Here is a 20354-nt window from a genome sequence, read left to right as displayed (position 1 = left end):
TGGAGAATATACCCACCAAGGTGACTCGATGAAAGAAAACATAGTCCTTGCTGGAATATTTAAAGTTCACTTGGGAATCGAGGTTAAGAAAGCTTCTTTCGAGCCGCATTTCCACGGTTGGGCAAATGTAATTAAAGCCGACATGTTAATTTTATTTATTTATTTTATTTTACCTTCAGATTTTATTTGTTGCATCGGATGTAATGTGCACTGTGTATAAACCCAATACTTCATTGTTAAACATTTGCTGGCTTATCCTCCATTGCAGTCACCGCTCAATACAATGTGATGTTGACATGTTTATTGACATGTTGAATTTCATTGGCAGTTTTAACATGAATGGATTTGGCTGGGTCTTAGCCATGGTATATGCGATTGAAGAAATCAACAAAAATCCGCTTTTTCTTCCCAATGTTCCTCTTTCATACATACTATATGGCACCTGTTCTGTGGTTGTCCGGTGGATGTTAGCCGTGTTGAGCGTGCTGGGCCCAGAGATGCCTTCGGAACTTCGCGATCGCAATACACCACGTGCTGTTATCGGAGCTTTATATGAGCACACGGAGTATTCATGCATGCCTGATGTATGACATTGCATCAAATTTTCATATTAATACATTGCATATCAAAATGTTCAGATTTTATACGAGAACTATTATCCCCCAAGTTTGTCTAATAATTTTATACTTGTTTTTCATTTTGTAAAAATGTCTTAATGATGAGTAGAAGAAAAATATTTGCTCTCAAACCCTCAGCAGTTGCTATTTATTCTCAAACCATAATTTTTTTGCTCAGACTTAGTTACTTAAAGAAAATCGATATTTGCAGGCCCAGCCTGCGAAACTCACGTCCGGTCCATTGGAGGTGTTGTTGTTGTTGTTATTGTATAGCCCGAAACAGTTCTCTGAACAAGTCCGCAGCACGGAGATAGCCGATTGATCTCCCAGGAGTGACCCAGAGATCCCCCACATCTAGGATGGTGTACTCCCACCTTCATGAAGTCAGGGCCACGACAGAGTTAGACAGAGAGACAGAGAGACAAAGAGACAGACAAAGAGACTTTTGACTTTTGTATCTTTTTATTATAAAAATAGAAAAGAAAACCCCCAAATATGGGTCACATTCTCATTTCAAGGAGAAAAACAGAAAACAAAGGGTTAATACAGTGGATTATGTGCAAAACATAATCAAAGTGGATCCCCCAGCTCTCTCTGTGCTCTGTCCCCCAAATATTCCTACAGGTCGCACAAGATCTGCCAGCAACCCTCTGATGGTTAAACTGCCGAAATCTCGGCTCTCTGCTCACCTTCACTCTTTCATTCCTCTTTTCTCCCGCCTGTGGAACAAACTCCCACACTCCCTTCAATCCCTCTCCTCCCTCCAGGTCTTTAAAACAGCTGTTCACCACCATCTCTTATCTTCCCCCATCCATAACCTTGATCTTTTCTACCCCCACTAATTCACCCCAGATCCACCTTGTTTGAAATTCCAACTTCTTTCCTAGAAATCCTGGCAGTGTCCATATGTTTATACCTCTCCCACCCACCCCCCCCCCTTCACATGCCTCCCCCCCTTCACATGCCTCCCCCCCAAAGCCCTCTCCCTCCCACAGATCTCTCGATGTCTCCATGTCTCTCGGTCCCTGCTCTCAAATGTTGTGTTTGTGTCCTTCCCCCTCTCTCCCCATCTTGTCTACCGTTCCCGATGTTATTTGTTTTATGTGTCTGTTTGTCTTTCTGTGTGATTAATGTTCGCTCTTTCACGAGCTTCGATCTTGTATACAAAAAAAAAAAAAAAAAAAAAAAAAAAAAACAATAAACGTTTCTCCAGAATTTTACAAATGACTTCTTTCACGCACCATTTGGCCTCAAACTGTGGCAGCTTTCCTGTTATTGAGAAAAAAGCCAAGTCCAACTTTACATGGCTTGTCACAAGATTCTTAAACAAGAACAAAGCATTTTCCTCATGAACTCCGAGACCATCAACTTTCCTTTTTCTTGATTTATATACTGCCATTTTGGCCTGAGCAAGCTGGAAATTAGCCAACACATCATTCGAATTTTTGTGTGAAATGTCCAAGCCATAAATGAAAACACAAGTGTTGAAAACCAAACCAATCCTAACAAAACAATTCTGAAGAAAAGTAAATAATGGAGCCAACCGTTGACATTCAACATACATTATGGAAAAGATTTTCAGATTTCTTACAAAAAGGACATTCATCTGCCAGGAGATTTGAAAAGTGGTTAGAAGTGCAGCAAGTGGTTATAAGGGAGGATCCAGTGTACAAGTCTCCAATGGAGGTCGCCATGTCATGGCGGTACAGGAGGATTATAGAAACCTTTCCAATGAGGAAAAATGGGTGGTGGGGGGGGGTGGAGGGGGGAGAGAACAAGGTGAGACGTCTCTCCATCGAATCCTCCGCTGTGTCATTTGCCCTTGTAAAAAAATCTTACACAACCCAAATAGAGGTTTTTTTGTTTAGTCTTGATGAGGATTGATGAGACCTGGCCTTGATGAGGACTATGTAGTCCTTGACTGGAGCCTTCGCCATTAAAAATTAGATGCTATTCATAGAATACTTACCTTGCGCAGTCAACTTGGTGCGAGCCAACTCTTCTGTTTTTGAACATTGTTTTTCTTTGATCCAATATGGCTGCCAGACCACTTTAGCGATGACATCATAAATTTATATTCTGTAAATAATTGTTGCATAGATCATGCTCAATACATTTCAAGCTGATCAGACTAAGGGTTGTCCCTGTCGAATTATGACGTCGTAATTATGGCACCAATGACGTCATCGTTAACAACACCTATTCCCCATATGTAGTTATTTACAATGAGCCACGTTTCAATTTTTTCCATGCAGCGGTTTTGGAGATATAGAGGTGCAACGTTTTTCGGTTTTTCCAAGATGGCGCCTGTACCACATGACCTATGACGTCATGATTATCATTAAAATATTATAAAGGAGGAGGCGCTCTTATGGTGAAAATTTCGTGTCCATCAGACCAAAACAGTTGCTGAAAAAAAATTAAGAATGATCGGAAGGATAAGTGTTGTATTTGTCGAATTATGACGTCATAACTAAGGCACTTGTTCTGCTCTTTCACTCCCTCTCTCTGTTCTCTTCACCCTCTCTTTTGCTCAAGGTCATCTTCCATCTGCTTGGAAATCTGCCAACATCACCGCTTTGCACAAAAAAGGTGCAAAAACAGATCCGAGCAACTATAGACCAATCAGCCTTCTCCCAATTATCAGCAAAGTCATGGAATCCATCATTGCTTCAGATATGAAATCTTTCCTCTTCTCCAATGGCTTGATCTCTGATCATCAATTTGGTTTCAGACCTGGTCACTCTACTCTGGACATGCTGCTTCTGCTTTCTCAACAATGGATGGAGGTCCTCAATGCCAAACAGGAAATTAGAGCAGTCTCCCTTGACATATCACGTGCCTTCGATACGGTCTGGCACCCCGCTCTGCTCACCAAACTCTCCTCCTATGGTATCCATGGAAATCTCCACGCGTGGCTGGCGGACTTCCTCTCTAGTCGTAGTCAACGTGTGGCCCTGAATGGGTTTCTCTCATCTCCTCTTCCTGTTCAGGCTGGAGTTCCCCAAGGCAGTGTTCTGGGTCCTATGCTTTTTCTGATCTTCATCAATGATCTCTCTGACTCTCTTGAAAATCCTCTGTATCACTTTGCTGATGACTCTACTCTCTGTCGCTCCATTCTTCATCCCTCAGATCGGCAGTCTGCAGCCTCCTCACTCTCTGCAGACCTGGACAAAATCACAGACTGGGCAAACAAGTGGAACATGTCTTTCAATCCTGACAAATCTCACACTGTTACGATGTCTCTCCGAAAAGACCGACTGGACAACCCTCCCATCCACTTTCTGAATAATCCTCTCCAAGAAGTTCTGTCACTCAAGCTTTTGGGTCTCACTATCTGCCATGATCTTTCCTGGGAAAACCACATTTCAAATCTGGCCTCCAAAGCCAGTCGCCGACTGGGCATCCTCCGTCGTGCGAAGTCCTTCCTTGGCACACCTGAGCTCCTCACCACATACAAGGCTTTCATCCGCAGCTCAATGGAATACTGCTCTCCCCTCTGGGCTGGTGCTCCTGCCTCACACCTAGCTCGTCTTCACGCTGTTGAAACCAAAGCGTTCAGAATCATTGGAATCTCCCGCGATGAAGCTAACTCCAAGGGCCTCTCACTCACTCACCGCAGGCAGGTTGGTGGTCTTTCCGTCTTCTACCGACTCCTCTCTGGCCTTGCCCCCCCAGCTCTCTCTGGGCTCTGTCCTGCAAATATTCCTACAGGTCGCACAAGATCTGCCTGCAACCCTCTTATGGTCAAATTGCCAAAATCAAGACTCTCTGCTCACCTTCACTCCTTCATTCCTCTTTTCTCCCACCTCTGGAACAAACTCCCTCACTCTCTTCAATCCCACTCCACCCTCCAGGTCTTTAAAACAGCTGTTCACCACCATCTCTTATCTTCCCCCATCCAAAACCTTGATCTTTTCTACCCCCGCTAATTTCACCCAAATTCCACTTTTTTGAAATACCAACTTCTGTCCTGGAAGTCCTTGGTGTCCTTGTGTTTTATACTTCCCCCCCCCCCCCCTTCCCACGCCTCCTCCCCCCAAGCCCTCTCCCTTCCACACATCTCCCTGCTCTCAAATGTTGTGTTTGTGTGCTTCCCCTTCTCTCCCCATCTTGTCTTCCGCTCCCTCTTTTTATATATTTTGTTTGTCTGGTTGATTTGTTTGTGAAGTAAATGTTAGCTCTTTCACGAGCCTCGATTCAGTATACAAAAAAATTAATAAACCGATGACATCATCACCGATGACATCATCATAGTCCCACCTGCAAACATTGCTTTGATGGAAGTTAAAGATTCCAGGTGTTCTTTGCATGGACAAGATGAGGTCCTGGCAGCACTGAACAAATAACAAATGATTGCACTTCCTGACAGAGGCACTGCATGTGTGGCACAGCTACAAACACCTCATATTGATGCAACCAGCAGGCTCATTACCTCTGAATTCCTAATCAAATCCCAGTTCCAGAAGAACTCTCTAACAACTGAACCCTGGGAAACCTCCGTCCAATTGTACTTTCGTTGTTTTGATATTTCTCTATTTGTGCTTTTTAACCCCAATGGGGTTTCTGCTCTCACACTCCACCACCTCCTCCTATCACCAGCAGAGTGTTGGCACACCTCAGATCGTAACTTCATATCAATTCCCCTAAAAGGAAACTTCAACACAGGACGAGGCCATGAGGCCCATTAAGTCTGCACAGTGATTGCAAACCTATGGTTGTTTGGCCTCTAATTACAGACCGTCACCAAGGAAGCAGAACATACCATTTTGGAGTCTTTGGTGTGACTCGGCTGGAGTTTGAACCACCGACCCCTGACCCGGAGTGGATGCTCATGTCCTGGAGGGGATGCTCATGACCCGGAGTGGATGCTCATGTCCTGGAGTGCATGCTCATGTCCTGGAGGGGATGCTCATGACCCGGAGTGGACGCTCATGTCCTGGAGGGGATGCTCATGACCCGGAGTGGATGCTCATGACCCGGAGTGGATGCTCATGTCCTGGAGGGGATGCTCATGACCCTGAGGGGACGCTCCTGGCCCTGAGGGGACGCTCCTGGCCCTGAGGGGACGCTCCTGACCCTGAGGGGACGCTCCTGACCCTGAGTGGATGCTCCTAACCCTGAGGGGACGCTCATGACCCGGAATGGATGCTCCTGACCCTGAGGGGACGCTGCTGACCCTGAGGGGATGCTCATGACCCGGAGTGAATGCTCATGACCCGGAGTGAATGCTCATGACCCGGAGTGAATGCTCATGACCCTGAGGGGACGCTCCTGACCCTGAGGAGACGCTCCTGACCCTGAGGGGACGCTCATGACCTGGAGTGAATGCTCATGACACTGAGGGGACGCTCCTGACCCTGAGGGGACGCCCCTGACCCTGAGGGGACGCTCCTGACCCTGAGGGGACGCCCCTGACCCTGAGGGGACGCTCCTGACCCTGAGGGGACGCTCATGACCTGGAGTGAATGCTCATGACACTGAGGGGACGCTCCTGACCCTGAGGGGACGCCCCTGACCCTGAGGGGACGCTCCTGACCCTGAGGGGACGCCCCTGACCCTGAGGGGACGCCCCTGACCCTGAGGGGACGCTCCTGACCCTGAGGGGACGCTCATGACCCGGAGTGAATGCTCATGACACTGAGGGGACGCTCCTGACCCTGAGGGGACGCTCCTGACCCTGAGTGGATGCTCCTGACCCTGAGGGGACGCTCATGACCCGGAGTGAATGCTCATGACACTGAGGGGACGCTCCTGACCCTGAGGGGACGCTCCTGACCCTGAGTGGATGCTCCTGACCCTGAGGGGACGCTCCTGACCCTGAGGGGACGCTCCTCACCCAGAGTGGATGCTCCTGACCCTGAGGGAACGCTCCTGACCCGGAGTGAATGCTCCTGACCCGGAGTGAATGCTCATGACCCGGAATGAATGCTCATGACCCTGAGGGGACGCTCATGACCCGGAGTGAATGCTCATGACCCGGAATGAATGCTCATGACCCTGAGGGGACGCTCATGACCCGGAGTGAATGCTCCTGACCCGGAGTGGACGCTCCAACCATGACACCACAGAGTCTGGTTCTCTTCACTTCATTGTGTCTTTTTCGTTGTAAACAGTAAGGAGGAATGGTTATATTATTGTGATGAAATGAACATCCCATCCCGAGGAATAACTATCTTACCTTATCAACAGCTGCCTCTGGGAATGTGATGTTTCTTACTCCCTCCCAACAAAGTGAGGGAGCGTAGCTTTTATCTTGGCAGAGGTGACGACAAACCCCATATATCCAAGTGTAGGACGAGAATCTTGGAATTGTCCACTAGAAAAGGTATTCACTCAGTTTGGCTTCTGCCATGGAAAATGCTTCATATGTAGAAATTGGGAAATGCCCATCTGAGGTCAAAAGGTCGAACCTCGCATTCCGACACGAAAAATTGTGCAGAACTGAAATTTCGAACCAGTGTCCGAAGGAAGCGAGAGTTAAGTTAAGATGGGGGAACATCGGATCGGTGGGTTAAGTTGGGGGAACATCGCATCGGTGGGTTAAGTTGGGGGAACATCGGATCGGTGGGTTAAGTTGGGGGAACATCGCATCGGTGGGTTAAGTTGGGGGAAATCGGATCGGTGGGTTAAGTTGGGGGAACATCGGATCGGTGGGTTAAGTTGGGGGAACATCGCATCGGTGGGTTAAGTTGGGGGAACATCGGATCGGTGGGTTAAATTGGGGGAACATCGGATCGGTGAGTTAAGTTGGGGGAACATCGGATCGGTGGGTTAAATTGGGGGAACATCGCATCGGTGGGTTAAATTGGGGGAACATCGGATCGGTGGGTTAAATTGGGGGAACATCGGATTGGTGGGTTAAGTTGGGGGAACATCGGATCGGTGGGTTAAGTTGGGGGAACATCGGATCGGTGGGTTAAGTTGGGGGAACATCGGATCGGTGGGTTAAGTTGGGGGAACATCGCATCGGTGGGTTAAGTTGGGGGAACATCGCATCGGTGGGTTAAATTGGGGGAACATCGGATCGGTGGGTTAAGTTGGGGGAACATCGCATCGGTGGGTTAAGTTGGGGGAACATCGCATCGGTGGGTTAAATTGGGGGAACATCGGATCCGTGGGTTAAGTTGGGGGAACATCGATCGGTGGGTTAAGTTGGGGGAACATCGGATCGGTGGGTTAAGTTGGGGGAACATCGGATCGGTGGGTTAAGTTGGGGGAACATCGGATCGGTGGGTTAAGTTGGGGGAACATCGGATCGGTGGGTTAAGTTGGGGGAACATCGCATCGGTGGGTTAAATTGGGGGAACATCGGATCGGTGGGTTAAGTTGGGCGAACATCGCATCGGTGGGTTAAATTGGGGGAACATCGGATCCGTGGGTTAAGTTGGGGGAATATCGATCGGTGGGTTAAGTTGGGGGAACATCGGATCGGTGGGTTAAATTGGGGGAACATCGCATCGGTGGGTTAAATTGGGGGAACATCGGATCCGTGGGTTAAGTTGGGGGAACATCGATCGGTGGGTTAAGTTGGGGGAACATCGGATCGGTGGGTTAAGTTGGGGGAACATCGGATCGGTGGGTTAAGTTGGGGGAACATCGCTGAACATCATGAGGTTGTCACAGGGCGATGGTTTTAGTTGGGGCAAAAATCCTTCATCGAGTTTGGTACAGACAGACATCAAGTGGCGAGTTGGGTTTGGGCGACCATCGAGGGGTCAATTCGGTTTGGGCAAAGTTCATGCGGTGGGAACCTTCTCTTTGGCAGCCATGTCCTACTTCAGGTGTGGTGAACAAACCTGAGCACAATACGTAGATGAGGCCTCACTAAATTCACATGGAGTGTTAAAACCACCTCTTTTGATTTTTAATGTATCCCCTACGAGGATTGCCCCTTGCATCATGTGATCGCTATTTTCATTATTCTTACCCATCTCCATCACCTTGCACTTGTTCAGGTAAAACTACATCGACCAATATTTACCTAATCTATTAAATTATCTAGATTTTTGTAGACTTAGTCGAGGCTCATATAAAAGCTAACAGAATACACAATAAGTAGAGCGGGAGACATAAGGGGGCGGGGTGGAGGAAGGGAGGAGGGGCGGGATGGAGGAAGGGAGGAGCGGGGGGGAAGAGGGCGGGGGGGGGGGGGGGAGGAGAGAAGCACAACTACAGTAAGGAACAGGGACATCAGGAGATCTGTGGAAAGGAGAGGGCTGGGGTGACACACACGTGGTTTCCTCGTAATAAAGGAAGGTTATGAACCAGACAGTCACCTGCACAGACCTTGAGTGGACTCGGAAGACAAAGAAAATAGATCATTGACCTACGGACGGATGCGGTGGGTAGAAGTTGGAATTTCGGAAACATGGACGAAGCAACGAGGATACTTTGTTCAGGTAGTAAATGGTCTCATTCAATAATTCCGAGGTACATGGGATAAACAAGATGGACAATACAGGGGATTTCAGGAAAGAAAACGGAGTTTGAAAGATGTGGTTTTGGGGTGCATTAACGGGGGTAGAAAAGATCAAGGTTTTGGATGGGGGAAGATAAGAGATGGTGGTGAACAGCTGTTTTAAAGACCTGGAGGGAGGAGTGGGATTGAAGAGAGTGTGGGAGTTTGTTCCAGAGGCGGGAGAAAAGAGGAATGAAAGAGTGAAGGTGAGCAGAGAGCCTAGATTTTGGCAGTTTAACCATAACAGGGTTGCTGGCAGATCTTGTGCGACCCGTAGGAATATTTGCGGGACAGAGCACAGAGAGAGCTGGGGGAGCAAGGCCAGAGAGGAGTCGGTAGAAGACAGAAAGACCACCAACCTGCCTGCGGTGAGTGAGTGAAAGGCCCTCGGAGATAGCTTCATCGCGGAAAATTCCAAATGGTTCTGAAAGCTTTGGTTTCAACAGTGTGAAGCTGAGCTAGGTGTGAGGCAGGAGCACCAGCCCAGAGGGGAGAGCAGTATTCCATTGAGCTGCAGAAGAAAGCCTTGTATGTGGTGAGGAGCTCAGGTGTGCCAAGGAAGGACTTCGCACGACGGAGGATGCTCAGTCGGCGACTGGCTTTGGAGGCCAGCTTGGAAATGTGGTTTTCCCAGGAAAGATCATGGCAGATAGTGAGACCCAAAATCTGGAGTGACAGAACTTCTTGGAGAGGATTGTTGAGAAAGTAGATGGGAGGGTTGTCCAGTTGGTCTTTTCGGAGAGACATCATAAGAGTGTGAGATTTGTCAGGATTGAAAGACATGTTCCACTTGTTTCACCAGTCTGTGATTTTGTCCAGGTCTGCAGAGAGTGAGGAGGCTGCAGACTGCCGATCTGAGGGATGAGGAATAGAGCAGCAGATAGTGGAGTCATCAGCAAAGAGATAGAGAGGATTTTCCAGAGAGTCGGAGAGATCAGTGATGAAGACCAGAAAAAGCACAGGCCCCAGAACACTGCCTTGGGGAACTCCAGCCTGAACAGGAAGGGGAGCTTCGAGAATTCCATTCAGGGCCACACGTTGACTACGACTAGAGAGGAAGTCCACAAGCCATGCATGGAGATTTCCATGGATACCATAGGAGGAGAGTTTGGTGAGCAGAGCGGGGTGCCAGACCGTATCGAAGGCACGTGATATGTCAAGGGAGACAGCTCTAATTTGCTGTTTGACATAGAGGACCTCCATCCATTGTTGAGACAGCAGAAGCAACATGTCCAGAGTAGAATGACCTGGTCTGAATCCAAATTGATGATCGGAGATCAAGCCATTGGAGAAGAGGAAGGATTTGATGTCAGATGTGATGATGGATTCCATGACTCTGCTGATAATTTGGAGCAGGCTGATTGGTTTGTAGTTGCAAGGATCTGTTTTTGCACCTTTTTTGTGTAAAGCGATAATGTTTGCTGATTTCCAAGCAGATGGCAGATGACCTTGAGCAAAAGAGAGGGTGAAGAGAACAGAGAGAGGGTGAGATAGAGCTACAGAGCAGGATTTTCGGACCAGTGGGCTGATGCCGTCTGGTCCAGTTGCACAATCAGAGTGGAGCTTTGATTTTCCTGAATCTGATCACTACCCCCTTTACTATCTACCTTACCTCCAAACTTTATATCACCTGCAAATTTGGAAACCCGACTCTTAACCCCACTATCCAAATCGTTGTTGTAAATTATGAAAAATAATAATGTTCCTAGTACTGATCCCTTGAGGTTTGCTATATATTACATCCTCCCAGATAGACATCGTCCCACTCACAGGCACTCTTTGCTTCCTATCACGAATCCAGTTAGCTACCCGACCAGCCACTCTACAAGCATTCACCTTGACTAACAGCCTCCTACGTGGTACCTTATCAAATACCTTCTTAATGTCCAAATTTGCAGTTTTCCCTCCTGAGAGTTTCCTTCTACATCCATCTGGTCCACTCCATCCTGCCCCCATTCCTTCCCACACCCATTGTTTGTCTGCCCTCCTCTGTCTTGACCTTCAACTCTGCTGTCGCTGTCCCACCTCCACTCCCTCTACCGTTCTTTTTGTCCTGTTACGTCCTGATCCATTTCATGTACAAGTACTAGCTCTTCCATGAGCCTTGACTGTATGTACAAAATACTGTCATGGGTTGGCAAACATTGCGCAGGTTTGAAGGGCCAAATGGTCTCATTCTGTGTTGAAGTTCTTTGGAAGGGAAGTCATCTACTATCTATCTCTACCTTCCTGTCACTGGAGGACGGGTACCTGACTCGGTATCTGGGTGAAGTCCGTTTGTTCTGGTAGCTTCACCTGGTGGCTTGATTAAACATGTTAAGGTCGATTGGCTGGTAGAAAAGATGGCATCATGTGACCAAGGTTTACTCGGCCTTATTTGATCGGTCAAATGGTCACCTGTCGGTGCGACATCTGCCCACTTTGGGGACTCCAATCTGCATGAGAAGCGCTCTGCCGGCTAGCAAGGCCCAACGACCATCGGAGGGCATTGCTATAGCCGACAGTGATTTTCCGCATGGATCACTGAACAAAATTACTCCACAAAGTTGAACAATGCACAATTGTAACAATAGGATTTAAACAAACGACACTTGGTATCAGAACAGAAGAAACACCTAGGAAGCATCATCGTTGTTCACGCACAGCGGGAGTAATGTCGTTTAATGTCGTGACCATCACGCATGGCATTACTCATGATGTCACCAAGGTATGTGTACCTGTCAGCATATTCAATAGGTTACCACACAAGTAAAAATCAGGTAAGTGGTCAAACCTTGTTACGGTCCGCGGATTGGATGTTATTTACCGAGCGGAGGTAACCGCGGCCGAACAGTTGTTCCCCGTTTCTTCCCGACTCACCCGATTCACCCAGACGTTGGCCAAATCGCGCTATGCCAAATCAATGATAGAAAGGACACGACGACTGGGAAAGATGAAACGACGCAAGGGGGGTACAGTTCTCAAGACCTCCGGAGGAGGGTATAATTACAGTGGTGGAGAAAAGGGGGTAGATTACAAGGCAGAGTGAGGTAAAGACACAGAAGAGATGGGCACTTAAATACAGTCTTATCAAATCCCAGACAGATCACGGACAAACGGACAAGGTAGACTCACACGGGGATTGATGGCAGGAATGGACAGGTAGGTCGCTGGCACAAGGTGCACCTTGGCTCGGGGACAGGATAAAGCATGGTTCAAAGATGCAGGGAGGTCTCACAGCGCTCGGAGGTGGTCTTGCTTGCTCCAAGCTCAGCGCGCATCTCACGTCACCTCTCTCTCACTGCGCATGCTCAGCGGGGAGTGACACGCCCTCGGCTGGTTGGTTCCGCCCCAACTGGGGCCGGTCCGCCGCTTCCAATGGGTGCGGGGGTTACCGGGCTCCGCCCTTGACGAGGAGCCGACAGGGAGCCACGTTCCGCCCCTGTTGGGTAACCCCGTCGAGCACATGTCCGATGGCGGCTCGTTGGGAAGGCCTGGTGCCCTCCCACCACTCCTACCAACCAAGCCGGAGTGAGGACACGCACTCCCTGCGCTCGTTGTTGTTGTTGTTGTTGTTGTTGTTGAAGAGAACTGTGAGGAAGAGCTGCGGGGAGGTATTGGGAGGTCCTAAACTTCCTAACGGTGCCATACAATCACATTCTGGTGCAACGAAGGGTCAGAATTAATGGAAACGAATCCTTACCTGACATAGACTAAGAATAACTAGCAAGATGTCCTATAGTTGTCTAACTGAGATGCGGTGGACCCGGATGCGACATTTAATGGGGGAAATAGGGGGAGGTCGGGTCTACAGAGCGTTGTTTACAGAAAATGGGACTAGGGAATGGGGGATTGGGGAGAGTTGGGAAGTATTGAGGAAATAGGGGAATATTTACAAGCGGATATGGATGGATGCAAATCCCATATCCACAACACTGCACCCTTCTCAACCTCGGGGCGGCCCGACCCGATAAATTTTTACCTACTTTAGTGTGGCACTCAGATGTAGTTCCCTCTACTATTAACTCAACCCTGAGTGCGACAGTTTTACAGATGTTCACAAATGAGTAAATATGTCCCCCTGCGACGTTGCACCCTTCTCCTAACAGAAACACACCCACAGGATAACCGAATCGCGGAAAGCATCCTCAAACTAAACATACAGCCGGTAGGGAGCATCATTTATACAAGACTACACTGATATTGGTCTTTCTGTGGTCTTTCTGTCTTCTACTGACTCCTCTCCGGCCTTGCTCCCCCAGCTCTCTCTGTGCTCTGTCCCCCAAATATTCCTACAGGTCGCACAAGATCTGCCAGCAACCCTCTGATGGTTAAACTGCCGAAATCTCGGCTCTCTGCTCACCTTCACTCTTTCATTCCTCTTTTCTCCCGCCTCTGGAACAAACTCCCACACTCCCTTCAATCCCTCTCCTCCCTCCAGGTCTTTAAAACAGCTGTTCACCACCATCTCTTATCTTCCCCCATCCAAAACCTTGATCTTTTCTACCCCCACTAATTCACCCCAGATCCACCTTGTTTGAAATTCCAACTTCTTTCCTGGAAATCCTGGCAGTGTCCATATGTTTATACCTCTCCCACCCCCCCCCCCCTTCACATGCCTCCCCCCAAAGCCCTCTCCCTCCCACAGATCTCTCGATGTCTCCATGTCTCTCGGTCCCTGCTCTCCAATGTTGTGTTTGTGTCCTTCACCCTCTCTCCCCATCTTGTCTACCGCTCCCGATGTTATTTGTTTTATGTGTCTGTTTGTCTTTCTGTGTGATTAATGTTCGCTCTTTCACGAGCCTCGATCTTGTATACAAAAAAAAAAAAAAAAAAAAAAAAAACCTAACCTGTCAAGTCTGAAACACCTGCATACCTATTTAGGCACCTGCATACCTATTACATACAATATCAGGCTTTGCGGTTTTCTGTTCACAATTTCCAATAACATCCGGAAGAAAAACACATAGAAGGAGCCAGTAAACTCAAATCATCAGCACAAGAAATGTCATTTACACACACCTGACAATACATCAGGTATCAGATATCCATCCTGGCATGACGGAATACATGGTTGTCCAGCCAACAATGGATTACAACACCATCACATACCGCCTGATACCAATACCCCGTGTAACATCTTTCAAGTACCTGTGCGTGTTCATCAACCACACTCGAGATGACAGCAAGGAGGTGTGAAAGCAAATAGGTATGGGTAAATTCATCCTTCGGCAGTGCAAATACCTGTGATCTACCCGTGTCGGCTTAGAAACAAAGGCACAGCTTGCACAGGTACTAATAATGTCAAGTACTGTACGGTGCCACTCATCATGTCAAGAGTACTGTACGGCAACACTAATCATGTCAAGAGTACTGTATGGTGCCACTAATCATGTCAAGAGTACTGTACAGTGCCCCTCATCATGTCAAGAGTACTGTACAGTGCCACTAATCATGTCAATAGTAGGCCTACTGTACGGTGCCACGAATCATGTGAAGAGTATTGTCCGGTGCCACTAATCATGTAAAGAGTACTGTACGGTGCCACTAATCATGTCAAGAGTATTGTCCGGTGCCACTCATCATGTCAAGAGTACTGTACGGCAACACAAATCATGTCAAGAGTACTGTACGGTGCCACTCATCATGCCAAGAGTACTGTACGGTGCCCCTCATCATGTCAAGAGTACTGTACGGTGCCACTAATCATGTCATAAGTACTGTACGGTGCCACTAATCATGTCATAAGTACTGTACGGTGCCACTAATCATGTCAAGAGTATTGTCCGGTGCCACTAATCATGTCAAGAGTATTGTCCGGTGCCACTAATCATGTCAAGAGTATTGTCCGGTGCCACTAATCATGTCAAGAGTATTGTCCGGTGCCACTGATCATGTAAAGAGTACTGTACATCAGTGCCACTAATGTCAAGAGTACTGTGCGGTGCCACTAATCATGTCAATAGTAGGCCTACTGTACGGTGCCACGAATCATGTGAAGAGTACTGTACAGTGCCACTAATCATGTTAAGAGTACTGTACGGTGCCACTAATCTTAACCAACTATTCTAGATTGTGTACAGTGCATGACCAAATTGTGTAAAGTGCATGACCAAATTGTGTACAGTGCATGACCAAATTGTGTACAGTGCCTCACCAAATTGTGTACTGAGCATCACCAAATTGTGTACTGAGCATCACCAAATTGTGTACTGAGCATCACCAAATTGTGTACTGAGCATCACCAAATTGTGTACTGAGCATCACCAAATTGTGGACTGAGCATCACCAAATTGTGTACTGAGCATCACCAGATTGTGTACTGAGCATCACCAAATTGTGTACTGAGCATCACCAGATTGTGTACTGAGCATCACCAAATTGTGGACTGAGCATCACCAAATTGTGTACTGAGCATCACCAAATTGTGTACTGAGCATCACCAGAATGTGTACTGAGCATCACCAGATTGTGTACTGAGCATCACCAAATTGTGTACTGAGCATCACCAGATTGTGTACTGAGCATCACCAAATTGTGTACTGAGCATCACCAGATTGTGTACTGAGCATCACCAGATTGTGTACTGAGTATCACCAAATTGTGTACTGAGCATCACCAGATTGTGTACTGAGCATCACCAAATTGTGTACTGAGCATCACCAGATTGTGTACTGAGCATCACCAAATTGCGTACAGTGCATCACCAAATTGTGTACAGTGCATCACCAGATTGTGTACTGAGCATCACCAAATTGTGTACTGAGCATCACCAAATTGTGTACAGTGCATCACCAAATTGTGTACAGTGCATCACCAAATTGTGTACAGTGCATCACCAGATTGTGTGCAGTGTATGCCCAAATTGTGTATAGTGTATGCCCAAATTGTGTACAGTGCATCACCAAATTGTGTACAGTGCATCACCAAATTGTGTGCAGTGCATCACCAAATTGTGTGCAGTGCATAACCAAATTGTGTACAGTGCATCACCAAATTGTGTGCAGTGTATCACCAAATTGTGTACAGTGCATCACCAAATTGTGTACAGTGCATCACCAAATTGTGTACAGTGCATCACCAAATTGTGTGCAGTGCATCACCAAATTGTGTGCAGTGCATCACCAGATTGTGTGCAGTGTATGCCCAAATTGTGTATAGTGTATGCCCAAATTGTGTATAGTGTATGCCCAAATTGTGTACAGTGCATGACCAAATTGTGTACAGTGCATCACCTGATTGTGTGCAGTGCATCACCAAATTGTGTACAGTGCATCACCAAATTGTGTGCAGTGCATCACCAGATTGTGTGCAGTGCATCACCAAATTGTGTACAGTGCATCACCAAATTGTGTGCAGTGCATCACTAGATTGTGTGCAGTGCATCACCAAATTGTGTGCAGTGCATCACCAAATTGTGTGGAGTGCATCACCAAATTGTGTGCAGTGCATCACCAAATTGTGTACAGTGCATCACCAGATTGTGTGCAGTGCATCACCAAATTGTGTGCAGTGCATCACCAAATTGTGTACAGTGCATCACCAGATTGTGTGCAGTGTATGCCCAAATTGTGTATAGTGTATGCCCAAATTGTGTACAGTGCATCACCAAATTGTGTACAGTGCATGACCAAATTGTGTACAGTGCATCACCGGATTGTGTGCAGTGCATCACGAAATTGTGTGCAGTGCATGACCAAATTGTGTACAGTGCATGACCAAATTGTGTACAGTGCATCACCAAATTGTGTGCAGTGCATCACCAAATTGTGTACAGTGCATCACCAAATTGTGTACAGTGCATGGCCAAATTGTGTACAGTGCATCACCAAATTGTATACAAACAAAATCTTTTTCTCATGATGTTCTCAAAATCAATCGTTCCTTTTGAAATTCCATGTGATCCGCGCTCATAAATCGTGAGCGAAGCTTTAAACGTGTTTATCTCAGTGTCGATATTTTATTATGGAATTTTTCAAATGAATTTTGAAGAAGAGGAAAGTAATGTTCAAAATTGAGTCACGTGATATGACAAAGAGTAATAAGTTTTGAAAGCAAATAAGTATTTTTTTTATTGAATGGAATTTTATTTTCCTCCCATATATTTATGTAATAAGTTCGTGTTTGAGAAGAATCAGGTCCGGACCACAGGAGTACAGACAACCGGCTTAATTCAATCGCCCCATACTACATACCTCTCTGCTCTTCTTCTGCCTCGGTCTTGTATGCAAAAAAACAACAACTCATTCTTCTTCTTCATCAATACCATATCCGATAGTGAAACGCCCTCATGTGACCAAAGTGCAATTAGCATTTTCATCATAAATATACAAACAAAACAGAACAACCTCGTCACGTGACCTGATCTGACTAATCTGATCCGACTAATCTGATCCTTGCTCCATGGCTCGTCATAACCTCGTCACGTGACCCGATCTGACTAATCTGATCCGACTAATCTGATCCTTGCTCCATGGCTCGTCATAACCTCGTCACGTGACCCGATCTGACTAATCTGATCCGACTAATCTGATCCTTGCTCCATGGCTCGTCATAACCTCGTCACGTGACCTGATTGGACTGATTTGGTCCTTGCTCCATGGATCGTCATAACCTCATCATGTGACCTGATCTGACATCTGATCCTTGCTCCATGGCAGCTCTGCGTGTTGAATCTTATGATAACTGGAGTGGACCATTTTCTTGGCCACCTTTCAACGACCACCTCTATGGTAGCTCGACGCTATGCCCTCGATGAAGCTATCCTTCGTGTACGCACCCTCGTGTACTCACCCTCGTGTAGGCAACCTGTTGTAGGCATCCTGGTGTATGTACCCTCGTGTATCTATCCTCGTGTACGCACCCTCGTGTAGGCATCCTGGTGTATGCACCCTCGTGTATCTATCCTCGTGTACGCACCCTCGTGTAGGCATCCTGGTGTATGCACCCTCGTGTATCTATCATCGTGTATCTATCCTCGTGTACGCACCCTCGTGTAGGCATTCTGGTGTATGCACCCTCGTGTATCTATCATCGTGTATCTATCCTCGTGTACTCACCCTCGTGTAGGCAACCTGTTGTAGGCATCCTGGTGTATGTACCCTCGTGTATCTATCCTCGTGTACGCACCCTCGTGTAGGCATCCTGGTGTATGCACCCTCGTGTATCTATCCTCGTGTACGCACCCTCGTGTAGGCATCCTGGTGTATGCACCCTCGTGTATCTATCATCGTGTATCTATCCTCGTGTACGCACCCTCGTGTAGGCATCCTGGTGTATGCACCCTCGTGTATCTATCATCGTGTATCTATCCTCGTGTCCGCACCCTCGTGTAGGCATCCTGGTGTATGCACCCTCGTGTATCTATCATCGTGTATCTATCCTCGTGTACGCACCCTCGTGTAGGCATCCTGGTGTATGCACCCTCGTGTATCTATCATCGTGTATCTATCCTCGTGTCCGCACCCTCGTGTAGGCATCCTGGTGTATGCACCCTCGTGTATCTATCATCGTGTATCTATCCTCGTGTGTGTACTCTCGTGTAAAGCCGTAATAGCTGGTGTGATGATGATGATGATGATGATGATGATGATTGATGATAATGACGACCACTCCTGAGTCGCCACTCCGACGCAGGACACTCAAATGGTTCATTGATCCCAGTAAAGGCAGGGACTCATCTATCCGACCACGGAATGATGACAGGCTAGTGGTTCTTCCCTTCCATCAAAGGTAGTGCTCGGCTATTTGGCCTTCACGGTAAGAGATTACATACCGGCTCCTCTTAGATGCTACAAGTGTCAGAGGTTTGGGCATACGGCCTCAGCTTGTCGGGGCAAGGTTCACTGCAGCAGATGCAATGGCGATCATGAGCGTAGCGCTTGCCCGAGTGAGCAAATGCATTGTGGGAATTGTGGTGGGGCGCACAGCTCTGCTTTCCGAGGCTGCCGGTTTTTCAAAAAGCAGCGCTAATTCAGCAGGTAAAGGTAAAGGAAAAGTTAACTTACGCTGAAGCCGCTTCGAACGTTTCTGGGACTAAACCTGCCTCGTATGCAGGTGTGCGTAACTCTAATCCCATTGGCTCGGTGAAGGTCGCTACCAAAACAGTAGGAGTCCAGACTGAAACTGAGCGAGTCGAGTGTCGATCAGAGAGAGCCAAATCCGAGTCAGATTTAAATATTTCTAAAGACGCGTTTATTGCGTTTATTTCCGAATCTATCAACTGCTCTGCAGTAGCGTCTAGTCGAACGGGCAAAATCCGGGCCGTGTCGGTCGCCGTGGCTAAGCATCTGGGTTGGGAGGAATTTTCCATTGGTCAGATCCACGCTCTGTTGGGGCACAAGAGGAGCGGGTCAAAGTCCAGGCCTCAGAAAGACCCCCCCCCCCCCCCCTTTCTTGAGGACTGAGGCTCCTTCAATGGAATGCGAAAAGTTTACCTGCTCACGGTTCAGAGTTTATTAAATTTTTAAGTGATCTCATAGTAAAACCAGATATAATATGTATCCAAGAAACTTGGTTAAAGAGCCACATTTCATATAGGATTCCAAATTATTTGTTAATTCGCAGGGATAGAGCTAGGGGCAGTGGGGGGGGGATGTGGGGTTTTTGTGAGGTCAGGAGTTCCTCATAGGGTTATTGATTGTCACGTGGAGTTGGAGTGTAATGTGGTTTTATTTCCTAGCCCTAGTGAGACCTTCTCAGTGGTTAACTTTTATAATCCGTGTCTCTCTTTGAATGTTCTTGCGCTTAAAGAGGTTTTATGCAAGTGCGAAGGGTCAATCTTTTGGTGCGGTGACTTCAACAGCCACAACACTCTATGGGGCTCTAAGCTCATGGACAGTAATGGTTCTTGTGTGGAGAAGGTGATGGACGACCTTGACCTCGTAATACTGAATGATGGTAGTGGAACTTTCATAAATCCTGGCTCTGGTCGGTCTTCCCCTCTTGACCTCACGATAGTCTCTGCCTCGCTTGCAGCAAGGTGTGAATGGAGGGTTCTTCCAGATAGTCTGGGTAGTGACCACCTTCCGGTGTCCACTCACCTTAAATTGGAGAGAGATCTGGAGGGGTTGGTTAGGCCTCCCTCTTGGAGTCTCTCCAGGGCTAATTGGGGTAAGTTTTCCAGACGTTGCTCCGAGGTGGTCAAGCCTGAATTATTTAATGAGAATCCTGATATCTTCAGTAATAGTTTAGTCAAAGGAGTTTATCGCAGTGCTCTCGAGTCTATCCCCACTTGTAAAGGCCAGATCGGTCAGAGAATTAAAGTTCCCTGGTGGAATGAGGAATGCGCGAGGGCC

The 20354-nt window shown here is 47.4% G+C and overlaps 1 long non-coding RNA gene across 1 annotated transcript; it reads right to left on the bottom strand.

Moving 5' to 3' along the window:
* Positions 1-286: 286 nt before the first annotated feature.
* On the bottom strand, positions 287-19096 carry LOC137428028 (uncharacterized). Its single transcript, XR_010984635.2, has 4 exons — positions 19065-19096; positions 2209-2341; positions 849-991; positions 287-579 (listed from the first exon to the last, which is right to left on the bottom strand). It is a non-coding gene; the product is annotated as an uncharacterized LOC137428028 (long non-coding RNA).
* Positions 19097-20354: the final 1258 nt, after the last annotated feature.

This window comes from Myxine glutinosa, chromosome 5, assembly GCF_964187855.1.
Source record: "Myxine glutinosa chromosome 5, kmMyxGlut1.1, whole genome shotgun sequence".
Lineage (NCBI taxonomy): Eukaryota > Metazoa > Chordata > Myxini > Myxiniformes > Myxinidae > Myxine > Myxine glutinosa.
Note: the sequence above shows the minus strand (reverse complement) of the source record. Positions and strands in the feature narration are given on the sequence as shown.